Below are 16,591 nucleotides of genomic sequence, written 5' to 3'. Positions count from 1 at the left end.
GTGTTCTCTGTGTAACCAATCTTCTAACTTTGTGTCCTCCTTTTGTTGTTGTGAGTACATGCTAAGCTTGCACTCTCCTTGCCAGTGTACCTGCAAAACAGAAACCAGTGTGAGAAAATAAAGTACCATCATGTTCTCTCCTTGAACATGATGGCAGTGATCCCCTTCTCTGCACCTCTCCTCCCTTGTGTCTCTTAGGGTTTAGAATAGTGTTAGGGACGTTTTTACTTCATACAATAATAAAATAAGGAGTCCCAATTCGAGTAGGAAAAGGCTAAAAACGTAACCCAAAATCTGAAAATTCTGCTCCAACCAGTGATATTAAAACAGGCATAACTCTTAGCACAGGGCTCCGTTTGAGCTCCATAAGATACCGTTGGAAAGATATTCCAAAGGGATACAACTTTCATATTTTAAGTTTTCTCAATTCTCAATAAATCAAGGGGTTATGGGTTCTCGAAGTAGGCCTGTTGACCGTTTTCATAAAATGCACAAACTTTCAAATTTTTCTCTAAAACTCTAACGTTACGAGTCTAACATGAGTTCTAAGATACGAGGTGTTACAGTTTTGGTCCGAGAAGAATCAGGTACGCAATTCCCTATCTATTATGTAAGTAGAACTTTGGGGGATGCGGAGACCCGTTATCCCCACTTAAAAAAATTGGCATTGGCACTGGTAAGTGCTTCTAGAAAGCTCAAGCCCTACTTTCAATGCCACCCAATATATGTAGTAACTACTTACCCCCTGAAAAACATCATGCATAAACCATAATTATCGGGTAGACTAACTAAATGGGCTGTCGAAATTAGCGGATATGATATCGAGTACAAACCTCGAACGGCCATCAAGTCCCAGATCTTGGCCGATTTTGTGGCAGATTTTACCCCTGCTATGGTCCCCGAGGTTAAGAAAGAGCTTCTGCTGATCTCGGGGAAGGCATCGGGTATTTGGTCACTACACACGGACGGAGCCTCGAACCTCAAAGGTTCTGGGCTAGGGATCGTCCTTAGAACCCCGGCCAGGGATGCCGTTCGACAGTCTATTAGAACTGCTAAATTGACTAACAATGAAGCCGAGTATGAGGCTATGATTGCAGGTTTGGAACTGGCCCGAAGTATGGGGGCCGAAATAATCGAGGCAAAGTGCGATTCGTTCTTGGTCGTAAACCAGGTGAACGGCGGCTTCGAGGTCAAGGACGAACGGATGCAGAGGTATCTTGAAAAAATCCAAGTGATACTACATCGGTTTAAAGAGTGGACCATGCAGCATATACCGAGGGAACAGAACAACGAAGCCGATGCATTGGCAAATTTGGGATCCTCGGTCGAAGGGGAAGAAATCAACCCCGAGACTACGGTGCACTTGTTGAACACGGCAATAGAAAACGGACATGCCGAAATAAACACAATGGGTTTGACTTGGGATTGGCGCAACAAGTACATCGACTACTTGCGTGATGGAAAGCTCCCGAATGACCCAAAAGAATCATGGTCATTAAGAACCAAAGTTTCACGTTTCTGCTTGGTAGACGGCCAATTGTATCGATGATCTTTCTTCGGCCCCCTGGCTAAGTGTTTGGGTCCCGGAGAGACGGAGTATGTGTTTAGGGAGGTGCACGAAGGAACCTGTGGCAACCACTCCGGTGCTGAGGCTCTGGTCCGAAAAATCATCAGGGCCGGTTATTACCGGAACCGGATGGACGAAGACTCAAAATTGTTTTTCCAAAAATGTGACGGGTGTCAGAGACATGCTTCGATGATTCACCAGCCCGGGGAGTTACTGCATTCAGTGGTTTCACCTTGGTCTTTCATGAAGTGGGGAATGGACATTGTCGGCCCATTGCCATGGGCACCAGGTAAAGGCCGTTTCATTCTGTTTATGACTGATTATTTCTCTAAGTGGGTTGAAGCGCAGGCCTTTGAAAAAATCAGAGAGAAGGAAGTCATTGACTTCATATGGGACCACATCATCTGTCGCTTCGGCATCTCTGCTGAGATAACCTGTGATAACGGACCCCAGTTCATAGGTGGTAGAGTCAACGATTTCCTCGAGGGGTTGAAGATCAAGAAAATTGTATCAACCCCGTATCATCCGTGTGCAAACGGACAAGCGGAATTCACGAACAAGACAATAATACAAAATCTGAGGAAAAGACTTGAAGCGTCAAAACATCACTGGAGGGAAATATTACCGGAGGTGTTATGGGCATACAGAACCACATCAAAATCAAGTACAGGTGAAACTCCTTTCTCGTTGGTCTACGGGGCTAAAGCCCTTATTCCCGTGAAAGTTGGTGAACCCACTCTCCGGTTCAGCTATACTACCGAGGAGTCAAACGAAGAGGCCATGGCCGTGAAACTCGACCTCACGGATGAACTTTGCGAAAACGCGTTAGTCCGTATTGTAGCCCAGAAACAAAGAATGGAAAGATACTACAACCGAAGAGCTAATTTTCGGCATTTTCAAGTTGGGGAATTAGTACTTCGGAAAGTTAACTTGAACACCAAAAATCCCAACGAAGGAAAACTGGGTCCGAACTGGGAAGGTCCGTATAAGATAATCGGGATCACGGGCAAAGGATCGTATCAGTTGGAGTCCATGGACGGGCAACGGTTGCGCAACAATTGGAACGTGGCCCATCTGAAAAGATACTACTGCTAAGGTATGGACTCCCCATGTTTTCTATTTAACCTTTCTCTTTTGCAGAAAAATCGAGAGCCGAGTAAAGTTAGAATTTAGGCCTGAAAACACGTGTTGCACTCTTTTCCTTAGTACAGTTTTGTCCCAAAATGAGTTTTCCGACAAGGTTTTTAATGAGGCAACAAGTACAACATGTTACTTAATGAAGACGAAGACAGACGCCCAGAAATTCGGGGTCACACCCAACGAGCGGGGACTTAATAGCACTCACCCGATCTTGCAGCTCGGATAAGAGCTAGGGGACTATCACACCCACTCCGAAGTTTGCCCCGGTTAGCTGAAACCGGAGGCCGCCCTCAACAAAATAAAATCGGACCTTCAATATTAGGTTCCGATGTAAGGACCAAACGATCAAAATGAATCGTGTCCACATAACATTTGCTACGGCAAAATCAAGAACCAGATCTTCTGCATTAGGTTCCGATGTAAGGACCAAACGATCAAAATGAATCGTGTCCATTTAGTTTTTGCTACGGCAGAAGCGGAAGGGAAAAATTCATTCTCATGTACACAAACACTTGCAATGCAAAAATTATCGAAAGTTCAGATAAACGATATCTCGGATGTCTTCCTGTTAAAGCAGTTCACCCCGGTGATAACAGCCGTATTTCGGCACTATTTTCATTCATACACCCTATACCGGGCACTACGGTCGAAATTCGACAAAGGCAACAAGGTCATGACGAACCGAGCCAAAGTCATTAATCCCACGAATGGGGACTTTTACATCAAAATCTAGCTAAGGCTGAGATTCAGGTGTCCGAAAAATCCCGGCCCTAAAAGATCAAAATAGCCGAAAAATTCCGGCCCTAAAAATGCCCATCGTGATTCGGAGACGTCCGAATTCACAAAGCATAAAGTAAGTCCCATGGGCAAAACCTCAGTAAAATTCTCGGACAAAATGTGCCGGATGAAGTGAGAAGCCGATATTCGGGCATAGTCAGAAATAACAACTATTTAAACGAGCCGACAATCCGGGCGAAGGTCATAACAAACAACTATTCAAAGAAAAGAATCAAGAAAAACACGTTCTATTTTATATATAGAGGATTTTACATCAGAGACCCCTACAAAGGCAAAAAATAAAAAGCTAAGTACAGGCCCTAAATCTATCCGGAATGGCTGGAGCCGGAGTGTTCAGACACTGTCCGCTCTGAGTCATCGGAGTCATCCCCGAGGGCACCCTTGGCCTCTTCCTCGATTCTTCTAGCCTCGATAATAAGGGTCGGAAGATCCGTAAAGCCATGCTCGGCTTGCTCAAGGGTGATCCTCCGAGACTTCCATTTTTCGTACTCAGCGGCAATAGTGGCATGAGCCTCAGCGGCCTCCACGCTCTTCAGAGCTTCCTCCAAATCACCCTCGGCCTGGGCTAACTTTGCCGCCAGATCATCCCGAGCCTCTCCGAGGACATCTTGCATGCGGATGGCCGACTCGAGCTCGGCCTTGAGGGTGTCATTAGCATCGGCCATCTCCTTAAGCTCGGTTTTCAGTATATGGGCCCTATGCTCCGCCTTATCCTCGAACACCCTCATGCGCTCTTTGTACTGGGCACTCTCAGATTCGAGCAGCCGGTTCCTCTCAGCCAAGCTCGCAACATCAGACTTTACCAAATCCAGCTCCCCCCGGAGTTGAGAAAGGGTGGTTTCGATCTCATCGAGCCTCGAGGAAAATTGAGCATTATCCCGGCTGAGGACGATCTTGTCCACTTCGAGACTCTGGTTGTATTTGACCATCTCGGCCAGCTCTCCCTTCAACCGACGGTTCTCAGCCTTTGTTGCATCGAGCTCGGGTTGGAGGTTGGAAAGAGCAACTTCTTGGCTCAGCTCATCCTCCTTCACTCGCAGAAGGTACTGAAATTTCTCCGTCTCTCGACTTTGGGCATCCAGTTGGCCCTTAAGATCGTCCACCTCTTGCTGAGCACGGACGAAAGCCTCGTTGACAAGCACCACACTCTGCAAATGAAACAAGTTAGAATCTCGAACAAACAAGGCTGAATGTCTCAGTGGAATTATGCGAAGAGGGCTAATAAACTTACCCGGTTACCCGCGTGCATACCCTCGTTAATGAGGCACTGCCAAGGGACCCCGTTCATCTTCCGCTTGTCCAAGTCCGAGACCAAGGGCCTGAGATAGCTTGCCACCCCCACCGGGCGAGAGAGAAAACTGCAATCTTCCGGAACGGTGATCATAGTCGACCTTGTCCTCCTCGGCTCCACACTTAGGGCCGGAAAGGTGCGGACTAAGCTGTCCCTAGTACCAGACTCAGTGGTCCGACTAGCCTCCCTCTTGGCCCGGGGAATCGGGTGATGACCGAATCCAGCAGCTTCGCCGGTTGCGGGGGGAGTATCCGAAAACATGTCTTCAAATTCGTCCGATCTCGAGGGCTGAATTGGGGAAGTCGGAAGGACCTCAGCAACTGCTGCAAAGGCAGGGATCTCCAAAGACGCAACGGGCTCGTGATCGGGCACCGGATGAACGTCAATATGGACTTCGGTCTCCGATACCAATTCGGTCCTTTGACCGGCTTCGGCAGCAGCCTCCTCCCCAGATCTGCTTATCCTTTGCAGGGGGGTTTCTTCGGAAGAAGTTTCACCTAAAATGTCGACGAAATCAATCGACCTTAAAGGAGTCGGGTAAAGATTTTATTCCGCACCTGTGTGTGATACCGGAACCAAAAGTCCTTCTCCGGCAGAAGGAAGGGGTGGAACGGCGACAGCCTCCTCCGGGATCGGGGCCACGGAAGGATCGACACCGACTCTCCGAACAATAATTTCGGGCTCTGTTTTGTCCCATAAGGTCCGGGTGACGCTTCTCGCCCTCTTCTTTGGCTTCTGCCCTTTGTCGGAGGGCCTTTTTCTTTTGACAGCAGCAGCAGCAGCAAGGATACGAGATGCACTTGCTGAATCAAACTCGGGTGCCGATGTCGTGGGTTCGGCTGCCGTCTCCGGTCTGGGATCCACCGAGCCCTTGGGCAAACCTGAAAATCGAAGACGCGATGAATACGGGTAGCAGAAGATGCAGTAAGCATAGGTAGAAGCAAAGTATTACCGTGGTTCTAGGCGACCGATCGGCCGCGTGACAAGTGGCCTCACGTCCGATCGTCATGGACATACTGGCTAAGGAGTGCAGTGACCCATTCGTTCAGATTCCAGACGACCGGAGGAATCCATCCATTGGCTAATACAAATAAGGAAAGCGGTGAGAAAAGTGGGATCGAAGTTTAACAAAACATACAAAAGAAATTACTTAGAGTTCAGGCTTACGCTTGTTGTTCCACGCTTCCGGAAAAGGCATGTGACTATCCGGAATGATGTCTGAGGTCCTCACCTGGACATATCGCTCCAACCAGCCCTTGTCTCTATTCTCGTCCATTTTCGAGAAAAATGGATTCCGGCTGCGCTTTGCTAGTTTTATTACGCCACCCCGGAACACCCTCGGGGAATACAAGCGTATCAAGTGGGCCAACGTGAGCTCCTTCCCAGCATTGTTGGCCAGCAACCGGAGGCATGCCATGACCCTCCAAATGATCGGACCAATCTGTGCTAAGGTCACGTCGTAGGTCCGGAACATGTCCAATATGACCGGATCGATCGGAGGGTCGAGCTTAAGAGTGAAAGGGTAAGTGTACACGTATAAAAAACCTTCCCGGTGGTGGGTGACTGATTCACTTGGCCCGGGGGCAAAAACTTGGACCGAACGGGTGTCCCACCCGCAATCAGCCCGGACTATGTAGAGCTTTTCCTCAGTAATGGATGAGGGATATCGCCTCACATCAAACCCCCTATCGGATACCGAAGAAGGTTTTTCGACCTCGAGGTCTTTGTTGAAGTTAGGCTTGGCCGGTATAATGTCCGAGGCAGTGGGCTCGAAGGTGCTCTTTGCTTTAGTTGGAGAAGCAGGTTCGGTTCCTTGGGATGAAACCGAGGGAATATCATGGGAAGTGGTTTCTGACATTTGGAGATTACGCAGAAGGACTTGGCAAAATTCGAAAGGAAAGTTAACAAATGGAGTAAGAGAACAGATAGTTCAAGAAATGACAGAATGGGAAGCAGCATCACTCAAACAAGAGCATCTAGTGAAGATGTTGGCAAAGTTGTTTCCTTTCACGCAGTATAAACGATGAATCAGCAACAAACTTGATATAGAGGATAACCAGATGTGGTGAAGATGAAGAAATGCAGTAGAGGGAAAACGAAAAGAAGTGGGTTGTAAAAATGGGAGAATGAAGAAGTTGAAGACGTTTTATAGGTGTGGGCTTCAGGCGGTTACGGTTTCCGGCCAACCGGGGGGCGCCACGTGTCCCCATAATTAATGAGGAATGACTTGAAACGACGTACGTGCGGAGGTTGTCAGAGCGGGCCATCCGGGATAAGACACGTGGCCGATGGCAGAAGAACGCGACGCAACTGTTCCCGCCAAAATGAAAAGGCAGCAACGGGAAAATGGAGTCACCGGTTTCGTGATTCATCCACTTCCCATTACTCCGATAAATCTATGGTCCGGGAAGTGTGGGGACTATCTGTATACGGTAAAAACTGGATATGCGTTGAACCGGTGGGACCCGGAACCGAGGGAAGAAGGGGACAAGAACGTGCATGAAGACTTTCGTTCTGAACCGGAGGAACGCCCGGACTGAGGCCAAGGTCGGGGCATCATTTGGTCTGGTTTCCTTCGTGGCCGAGTTGGTCGTTGCCGCTGGCCCGTTTGGTCGTTGCCATTGGTTTGTTTGGTCGAGGCCGTTTGTCCGTTTGATCGTGGCCGGTGGTCCGGGAGATCCGTTGCGCGGTTGTCACGCGTCGATAACGTCCTGTCATGTTCAACTGCCAACCGTACGGGTGTCAGATCGTACGGTCAACCTAATCCAACTCAGAGCTTTTTCATTATTATTTTATTGATTGATGTTGTATGAAGCCCATGGGGCAATACTATAAATGAGGGGCATTGTCTGTCTCTTAAAGGGTTGGCTCCTTAACATCAAGAACACTCTTTTGTATTAGAAATATATGCAAATCTCTCTCATTATCGTGTGCAATCCGAATTCATTGTGTTCATCTCTATTACATTTCTTCAATCAAATAACACACATATATTAGTAAACACTCGCATCCATAACAAACCACCAATTATTAGTTGCTTCTTCATAATACATTCATATATTTCTTTTCTGTATCAAAGGGATTCAAGGCATAACCACATATCCTATACCTCACCCACAAATTTAATTGATTATCCAAATTCGAGGTAAACACTTATCCGAAATATGAAAGAAAGAATGTATTCTCCCATTCCCGTTTTTCTTTTCGGCTATTTATTTCTCATGTTCAAAAAATTGCTTCACAATATTTGTTATTTAAGAAAAAATTAAGATTAAGAAATTAATGTTTTTCTCACTTCTATCTTAGCCTTAGTAGAGAGAGCAATTATTGAAGAGATCTCAATGTGAAGAAAGCTAATAATAAATAAAGATAAATTAATCATATAACTCTTTTTTATTAATCATTAATCATTTTAGAGAAAACTGTAAAGAATTAATATGACAAATAAAGAGCAACAAAAAGAGAATAATATCATACAAAATTATTTTACATTTGATTTAGTATAGATTATAATATTTTGTTATGTTATTTTTCAAGTTACAGTATCGAGTTATTTGTATCATACTTTAGTAATTTGTTTACATAATTATCTTTATAAGCTTCAAATTTTTAATAGTATTACCTGTCTTTACACTTATTGAGAACGACATGTTTTCTTTTTTCTGAATGACAATTTTAGTGTAGAAGTTTGTTTTATGAGATTAAAACAACGTAAATTAATAATGATTAAAAAAAAAACTTGAATTCTAACACTAATAGTATAGTTCTTTAGGAAAATCACGTTTATATTTTTTCTCCAGTAACGATAAAATTAGATTATTAAATGTAACCATTATTTTAGTTACCAAAAAAATTTAGCAATTAATTTGAAAATTTGTAAGTTATATTTAGATACATTTACAATCATTTTGGTTAGTTATCTATAAGTTATAGTTTGAGTTTCTTGAGGTCCTTTTTTTCTGTGCGTGTGGGGGGAGAATATTGCTCCCTATCGTTTCAAATAGTAATTATTTTTTTTGTCAAACTAATTTTGTTTTAAAAACTTAGCGTTTGACAAAAAAAGAAGATATTATGTCTTATTTATTTTCCGTATCGTATTCATTAGTGACAATTAAGTGAAATATTTGAGGGAGAAAAACAATTTAATGATAGAAAAGGTTAAGTGGGTAAGAAAAAACATTTAAAACAAATCTGTTCTCTGTCTCAATTTATGTGATATAGTTTTAATAAGCACAAAATTAAGAAAAAAGTAAGACTTTTGAAATTTATTATCTAAAATAAACATAGATATTTGTGTGTCTGTAATTTATTTCATTAAAATTAAAAAAGAAAATTTTATGATAAATTACTTCTAAATATAAAAATTTATCATTTATTTTAAGACATATAGTAAAAGAAACGTATATTACATAAATTTAAACAAAGACGGTACAAAATAAAAGCTGAAGAAAAAACTACTCCATCGGACAACGCAGGGAGGAGTGCACGTAAAATCATGTGATTTAAGCCACGTGGATCACAAACTGTTACCATCAGGAAGAAGTGGATAGCTCTTGGATAATTTGGAGGACATTCCAATTGATGCCACGTGCCACTCGATGCCCATCAATCAACTAAATTAGTGCCACCTGCAATAACACGCATGATGACAAGCCTTGCAACGCAAAGTTTTAGGCTCATTTAAGCTTTGTTTGAACAAGAATATGCAATTAAAAATATGATATGAAAAATAATGTGATTGTTATGCTATATATCTTTTTTAAAGGTGACATTTTTATCCCTTATTTGAGTATTCGTATTTTATTTTAATTTTATCTTTTATACAGATTCATATGGTGTTTTGAGATTTATTGGTTTGATGATAGGATTTCGATGGGCTCAGAGGTGACTTTCGGCGCTATTGGGCAGTGATAGCTTTTTCCCAGTTATACCCTTAACTTTGACTTCAACGTTAACGTTAAAGTTAATAACGGCGTTAAGGGTTAACTTATACCGTGTTTGGTCAAGTTTATTTTTCCCCTAAAAATATTTATTTTTTCAGTAAGTGCTTATTTTAAAAAAAAGTGAGGTGTTTAGCCAAGCTTTTGGGAGAAAATAAGTGCTTTTGAGGAATAGTAGAAATAATTTTTCATAAGCTAAAAAAATAGTTTTTGCCCAAAAACACTTTTTTGAAAAGTACTTTTAAGAAAAATACGCTTAGAAGCATTTTTTAAAAGTTTGGTCAAATAGTAATTGCTGCTCAAAAGTACTTTTTAAAATTAATTGACCAAACAAAAACTGAAAGTACTTTTTAAAATAAGTTGTTTTTAGAAGCTTGGCCAAACAGGCTATTACGCTGTTATTACTTACACCGTTATTAACTTTAACTTGCACCGTTTGTCTCTTCTCTCTCTTCTCTCCATTTTCTCTTCTCAATGCATTGGAAAAATAAATCTGCAGCATGCTTCTCAATCTCCAATGGTGTATATTCTCAATTTTCGTATAATACGCCTGTGTATATTCCCAATTTTTCCTCTACCGTATATACCACAAAGCGTACTCAATCAAACCCTAGTTTTTTATTTTGGAAAAAAATTGCGTCGTACTCTTCTCCTTCTTCTCTAGATTTTCTTGTTCTCTGAAAAATCTGTATATGTTGTATTTAGAGGAAACTACTTCGAGGTCATATGATTAACTAATAAGGAAAACTGGCAAGATTAAATTTTCTAACTTAACTTGTAAACATATTTCATGTGAAATCAGGTTAATTCTTCAAACAGCATTGGAAATTTTTTCTAACTTATTATTATTTGTTGCCTGACTACAAAATGGACGCGGTTGATCCTTCAATTTTATCATCTGATGGTCACCTATATTGATCATAGGAATTTAAAAAAAATAAAAATCAGAGAGTTTATACTATAATAACAACTTTTTTGTGTTAAGACCAGCATAACAAGATGTTAAATATGATAACATGTACAACTACATTCAACTAATTGACTACTTAACCACACTACGTAGCTAGCTCCTTCACTCGAGGAACTTGTTGGTGCGTAGTAGGTAGTTTATCGTGCGCTAGTGTAGTTACAATACTTTTAACCAAATCAATATTTCTTCATAATAAACAACTATTTAGGTCATCTAGCTTAGCTAGTATCCCATGTCTGATGTGTTGTGGTTTGATTTAAACCATTGAGATTGGATAATTGAACACTTGTATAATTTTGTTGATCGACAACCAAAATGTAACTTGGTTGATCCTTCAACTAAGTCATCTGATGGTCAGCTAAATAGACTATAGGAATTTGAAAAATCCGAGAATTTAGACGATAAGAACAACTTTTTTGTGTTAAGACCAACATTACAAGATGTTAAATATGATAACATTTACAACTACAACCACTTGTGTTTTGTCTTTATTGTCAATTTGAAACTTTGAATCACAAGATATTAAAATTGATAACATGTATAAGTACAACTACATTGTTTTGATTGAATTAAAACAACTAATTGACTACTTAACCACACTTACGTAGCAAGTGTCACGACCCAACTAGGGCCGCGACGGGTACCCGGAGCTAGTTACCGAGCACCGCTCACTCTACTACTTGTCTTTCTCATTCAATACTCTTTTACCAATTGTAGGAAAATCATATTTAATCAAAATATAAATACTTTATATACATTTTCCCCTTGGCCATCAAAATAATATACATACATATGAAAACATCTTGTGAGACCATCTAACCCACACTGCGTATCTACGAGCCTCTACTAATATAATGAATACATGGACGGAACAAGACTCCGTCATGCCCAAAATATGCATGTGTGAATGTACATCAAAAGGATAGTCATAGGCACTTCCGAACAATGGAGTGCTATCTATCAGCTGACAGCTACTGAGGACCTGGGCCAAGCTCTCCTCCCTATCTACCTGTGGGCATGAACACAGCGTCCGAAGAAAGGACGTCAGTACGAATATTGTACCGAGTATGAGAGGCATACATAATGAAAGGAAACATCAATAATATGAGGATAACATCAACATGAGACATCTGGATCTGATGGATAATCATAAATGAAGTAATGCATGCTATTTTACTCATACTCATCATCATGACATGTATGCATCATGTGCAAGCTGCCCGTCCTTGTCGGAGCGGTGTGATAATCAATAATATTAGCCCGCGTCCAGGCCTCCCGCGTCCGGGGTACCATCTCATGCCGCCCACTAGTGGTGTCTGCCTCCTTGAGCCTTATGCATGTACTATGATAAAAATATTATGATGAGTACATTATGATGAGCATATTATGATATAACACCGCGACTATATGGCCGGGCAGTCACCGCTAAGGCGGGCAGCTATACACCATGGCCAAAGGGCATGGGCAGACACCACTAGTGGGCGGCATGAGATGATACCCCGGACGCGGGAGGCCTGGACGCAGGCTAATGTTATGATTATCACACCGATCCGATATGGGCGGGCAGTTTATACACTATAACCCGTACCTATATTGGGGGCAGCTTATACATTTATGCATATATGATATGACGATGGGCATGAGTAAGACAGTATGCATTACTTCTTTATTATTTGACAGTCAGATACAGATGTTTGATATTGATATTTCCTTTGTATCATTGTATTATTTCATTGTTTATGCCTCTCATACTCAGTACAATATTCGTACTGACGTCCGTTTTCTTTGGACACTGTGTTCATGCCCACATGGAGACAGGGAGGAGAGCTTGACCCAGATTCGTAGTAGCTGTCAGCCGATTGAAAGCACTCCTTTGTTCCGGAGGTGCTTGATTATTCATATATGTGTATTTTGGGCATGACGGGGTCTTGTCCCGTCTTCATGTTCAGCACTTCAGTAGAGGCTCGTAGATATGCAGTGTGAGTTAGATGGTCTCACGAGATGCTACTATGTATATATATATTATTTTGATGGCTGAGAGGCATATGTATATAAAAGTATTTATGTTTTCATATGAAATATGATTTTCCTACAATTTGAGTATAAATGTAATAAAAGAGCATTAAATGAGTAAGATGAGTAGTAGAACGAGTGGTGCTCGGTGGCTAGCCCCGGGTACCCGTCGCGGCCCCTAGCTGGGTCGTGACAAAAGTGGTATCAGAGCGGTTCAGTCCTACGAAGTGTCTACGAGTCGTGTCTTGTAGAGTCTTGTTTATGGTGTGTTGCGCGCCACATCAATAAACAAGAGGCTACAAAGCATTTAGGAAAAATGACCATCTCTCTTCCTATGAGATCGTGCGATAGAGCCATGTATAAGATTTTATCCTCCCTAATAGTGTGTTGTGATTCTAGAAATGCCGCCAAAGGGAAAAGCTACAGCCGCCCAGAAGAACAAGACTACGACAAAGAAGCGGGTAGAAAGAGAGCCTCCGATGAATATCGAAGAGGGTGAATCGCATAATGAGGCCTTGTCTAATACTTCCTCCACCCCGCCTAATGTGGAAGAACAAGGAGGAGCTCCAGCTCCAATTCCTCCACCGGGTGCTTCGGGTCAACAAGTGACTGAGGCCATTCAGTTATTGACACGGTTGGTTGCCACCCAGGCACAGTGGCAAAATACGGGCCCAAGTGATCGGTCAGCCAGTACTAGAGCCCGTGATTTTATGAGTCTAAATCATCCAGAGTTCTTCGGGTCGAAGCCGGATGAAGACTCGCAAGGTTTCATAGACGAGATGTTGAGGACATTGAAGATTGTCCATGCCTCCGTAACTGAATCCGTGGAGTTGGCATCTTATAGACTCCGGGATGTGGCAGTTTTATGGTATAATAACTGGGTATTATCGAGAGGAGAAAATGCTCCTTCTCCGGTTTGGCAAGAATTCATGGGTGCTTTTATTCGTTACTATTTTCCACCCGAGGTCTGCCGAGCTAGAGCAGATAGATTCCTAAATTTGAGGCAAGGAAACATAAGTGCCCGGGAATATAGTCTTTAATTTAATTCATTGGCTAGGTATGCCCCGACTATTGTGGCCGACATGGGAGACCGGGTACATAGATTCTTGAGTGGCTTAGGGCCACATTTATTAAAAGATTGCTTAACGGCTTCGCTACAAGATGGGATGGATATTTCCAGGATACAGGCTCATGCTCCGAACTTAGAGGGGCGACAGCAACCACAAAGGAGTGACCACGACATTGATATAAGGCAAAGTAAGAGGGCAGATCTATGGGAGCAGGCAGTGATTATAGAGGGGGATCAAGGCAGACATATTCTAGGCATTCAGGCCAGTCGGTGACTAGTGCACCTCCTCGATTCGCAGGTAGGAGATTCTACCGCTCCTTCCGTTCAGGACAGGGCCGGAGTTCGAGGGCCTCAGATTCCCAGTTCAGGGAAGATTATAGCCAGAGGAGACCCCCAGTACCGCGATGCAGCTAGTGCGGTAGATTACATTCCGGACAGTGTCGCCAGGGTTTGGATGCTTGTTATACTTGTGGCCAGGTTGGGCACATGATGAGAGATTACCCGTCGATGAGTGGTAGAGTTGGTATTCATCCTATAGGTTCAGCAGCTGGTTCTTCCTCAGCGCGCCCGGTAGGGCAGACTCCTCAGCTGTCAGCAGGCCGAGGCAGAGGCAGAGGGGCAGCATCTACTTCAGATGCCACTCAGCCCCGTGTATATTATTATACCCCATTTAAACCGGGTCCAAATTGGAGTACAACATATGGGTGATTCCTATTTGTTTTATTTTAAGGAGTCGCCACCTAATTAGTTTAACGGTGAATTAGGACACCTAATTTATTAACTAAGGTAAAGCCTGACTAAACCTCTATTAATGGTCTGCTCAATTAGCGTGATTCTAGGTAAGGGTTCTAATTATCCTAAAGGGAAGGGGTTAGGCATCCTTGAGGATCCGTTAACTAGGGTTTACCGGCCAAACTTAGGTTAATTAATTACGGTTAAATAAGGTGCTTTAAATTAAGAAAGGCTAAGAAATGTTGCTAAGGTTTTTTAAAGAAGTATAAGAATGTTGCTTAAAATAAGATTTAAAGGAAATATAATAATTTACATAAAAGAGGACTTTAAATGCTATTTAAAATAAAATTTAGAAATGTTGCCAAAGCCTTAAACGAAAATATAATAATGCGATTTAAAATGAGACTTGCAGAAAATTATAATAGTTTGCATATAAGTAATAGTTTTAGTAAATTTGAACCTTGAACAAAATTATGTCATGTGAATATGGCGGTGCAAACAAAATCTAGCTTTATTTTATAAATATGATGCAAAAGGACGTGAGTTTCTTTCTCCCTTTATTATTTAACTATACTCGACTAAAAGATGCATAATTGGGTCACTCTTAAAAAAATGTTCATAAAATATACTTAAACTCATATTGCGACTTAAACTCATATTGCGATATTGACGTTTTTTGAAGTTTCTAAGATAGTAGAACATGATTCCTTTAATTCTAAATATTAGTCATGCTATTTTGAATGTCAATTATTCTAATATAAGAAAAATATTATAGATGCCATAAATAATTGTAACATAAAAAGAGAAAGAGATCTAGGGGGCTAATTGTGATTTTCTCTCTTGAAGTAAACTACCCATTATGCCAAAGCTAAACCCATTAATTTACTAGAATTCACCTAAGTTAAGAAAAATAAAATAAGATAAGATGTTAGTCATACAAAGAAAATAAAAATACCCAACAATAAAAAATAAGGAAGAGAGGAAAAGGTTAAATGGATCTGGCCCATTTATTAAGGCCCAACTACTGGAACTGTTCACGTTATTGGGCTTAGGCCCAGTAAATTTCTTTATATTGATGCTGCGGACTGTTCCTGTCTATTGGGCTTTGGCCCAGATTTTGTTTTCTTATTTGGCTGCGAACAGGGGCTGGACACGAGAGGAGTCATGTTGGGCTTTTAGCCCAACACCAAATGCGGAAGAAGAACGAGTCCCTAGGACTCGTATGCGATGGTCATGCATAAAACTTCTTCGGGTGCAGCGAAATGGGGCCTCGAATCTTCGATCTACTTCGAACACTGTGAGTCCTGAATTCGTATACACTCGAATCCAAACAGAGATCAAGGGCAAAACAAAAAACGATTTAGATTTTTTTCTTGATATCAGAAACTGCAACAACTACTGAGCATTAAAACCTTTTTGGGATTTTGAGCGACTAAAACAAAAGCTTCTAATTTCTCTGGAATTTTTTAGGCGGCTGAAGAACTTCTTTTTCTTTTATGGAATTTCCGCGGCTAAAAGGCTCTAATTTCAGGGGGTTTGAAACTTTAATTTTGGGGGATTTCTACGGCTCAAAAACTTATATTTTAGAGGGATTTTTTGTGGCTCCAGACCCTTTTCTCAATGACTCCCTAAATGAATATTTATAGGGATGAACTAGGGTTTCGCTAGGGTTTTACCACTGAAATATTGGGCGGGATTTTTGAAGTTCAAAATACCTTTCAAGTCAACAACGCTAGGGCTTTTCTATCCTCGATCAGAAAAAGATGAAGAAGAATACAAAACCCATTAAAACTCTTGTACCCGAAAGTAAAAAAAAAAGAAACAATAAAACGATTTTTGATCACAACTTGATAAAACTCATCAGAATCATTTCAGATTCTAGCAGAAAAGAAAGAGGAAGAGACAAGATTTACCCGCGTCAACGATCGAAAAACTGACCGGGGGGGCGGGGGGGGGGGGGGTACAAAGCATTAACTTCCCTTCCCAAATTGACCATGCATAGGTCTGTTATCACGAAAGTTTGCTGCGATTTTGCTAAGAACGGTTGAAGAGAGAGGGAGGAGAAATGGAG

Source organism: Lycium barbarum, chromosome 4, assembly GCF_019175385.1.
Source record: "Lycium barbarum isolate Lr01 chromosome 4, ASM1917538v2, whole genome shotgun sequence".
Lineage (NCBI taxonomy): Eukaryota > Viridiplantae > Streptophyta > Magnoliopsida > Solanales > Solanaceae > Lycium > Lycium barbarum.
Note: the sequence above shows the minus strand (reverse complement) of the source record.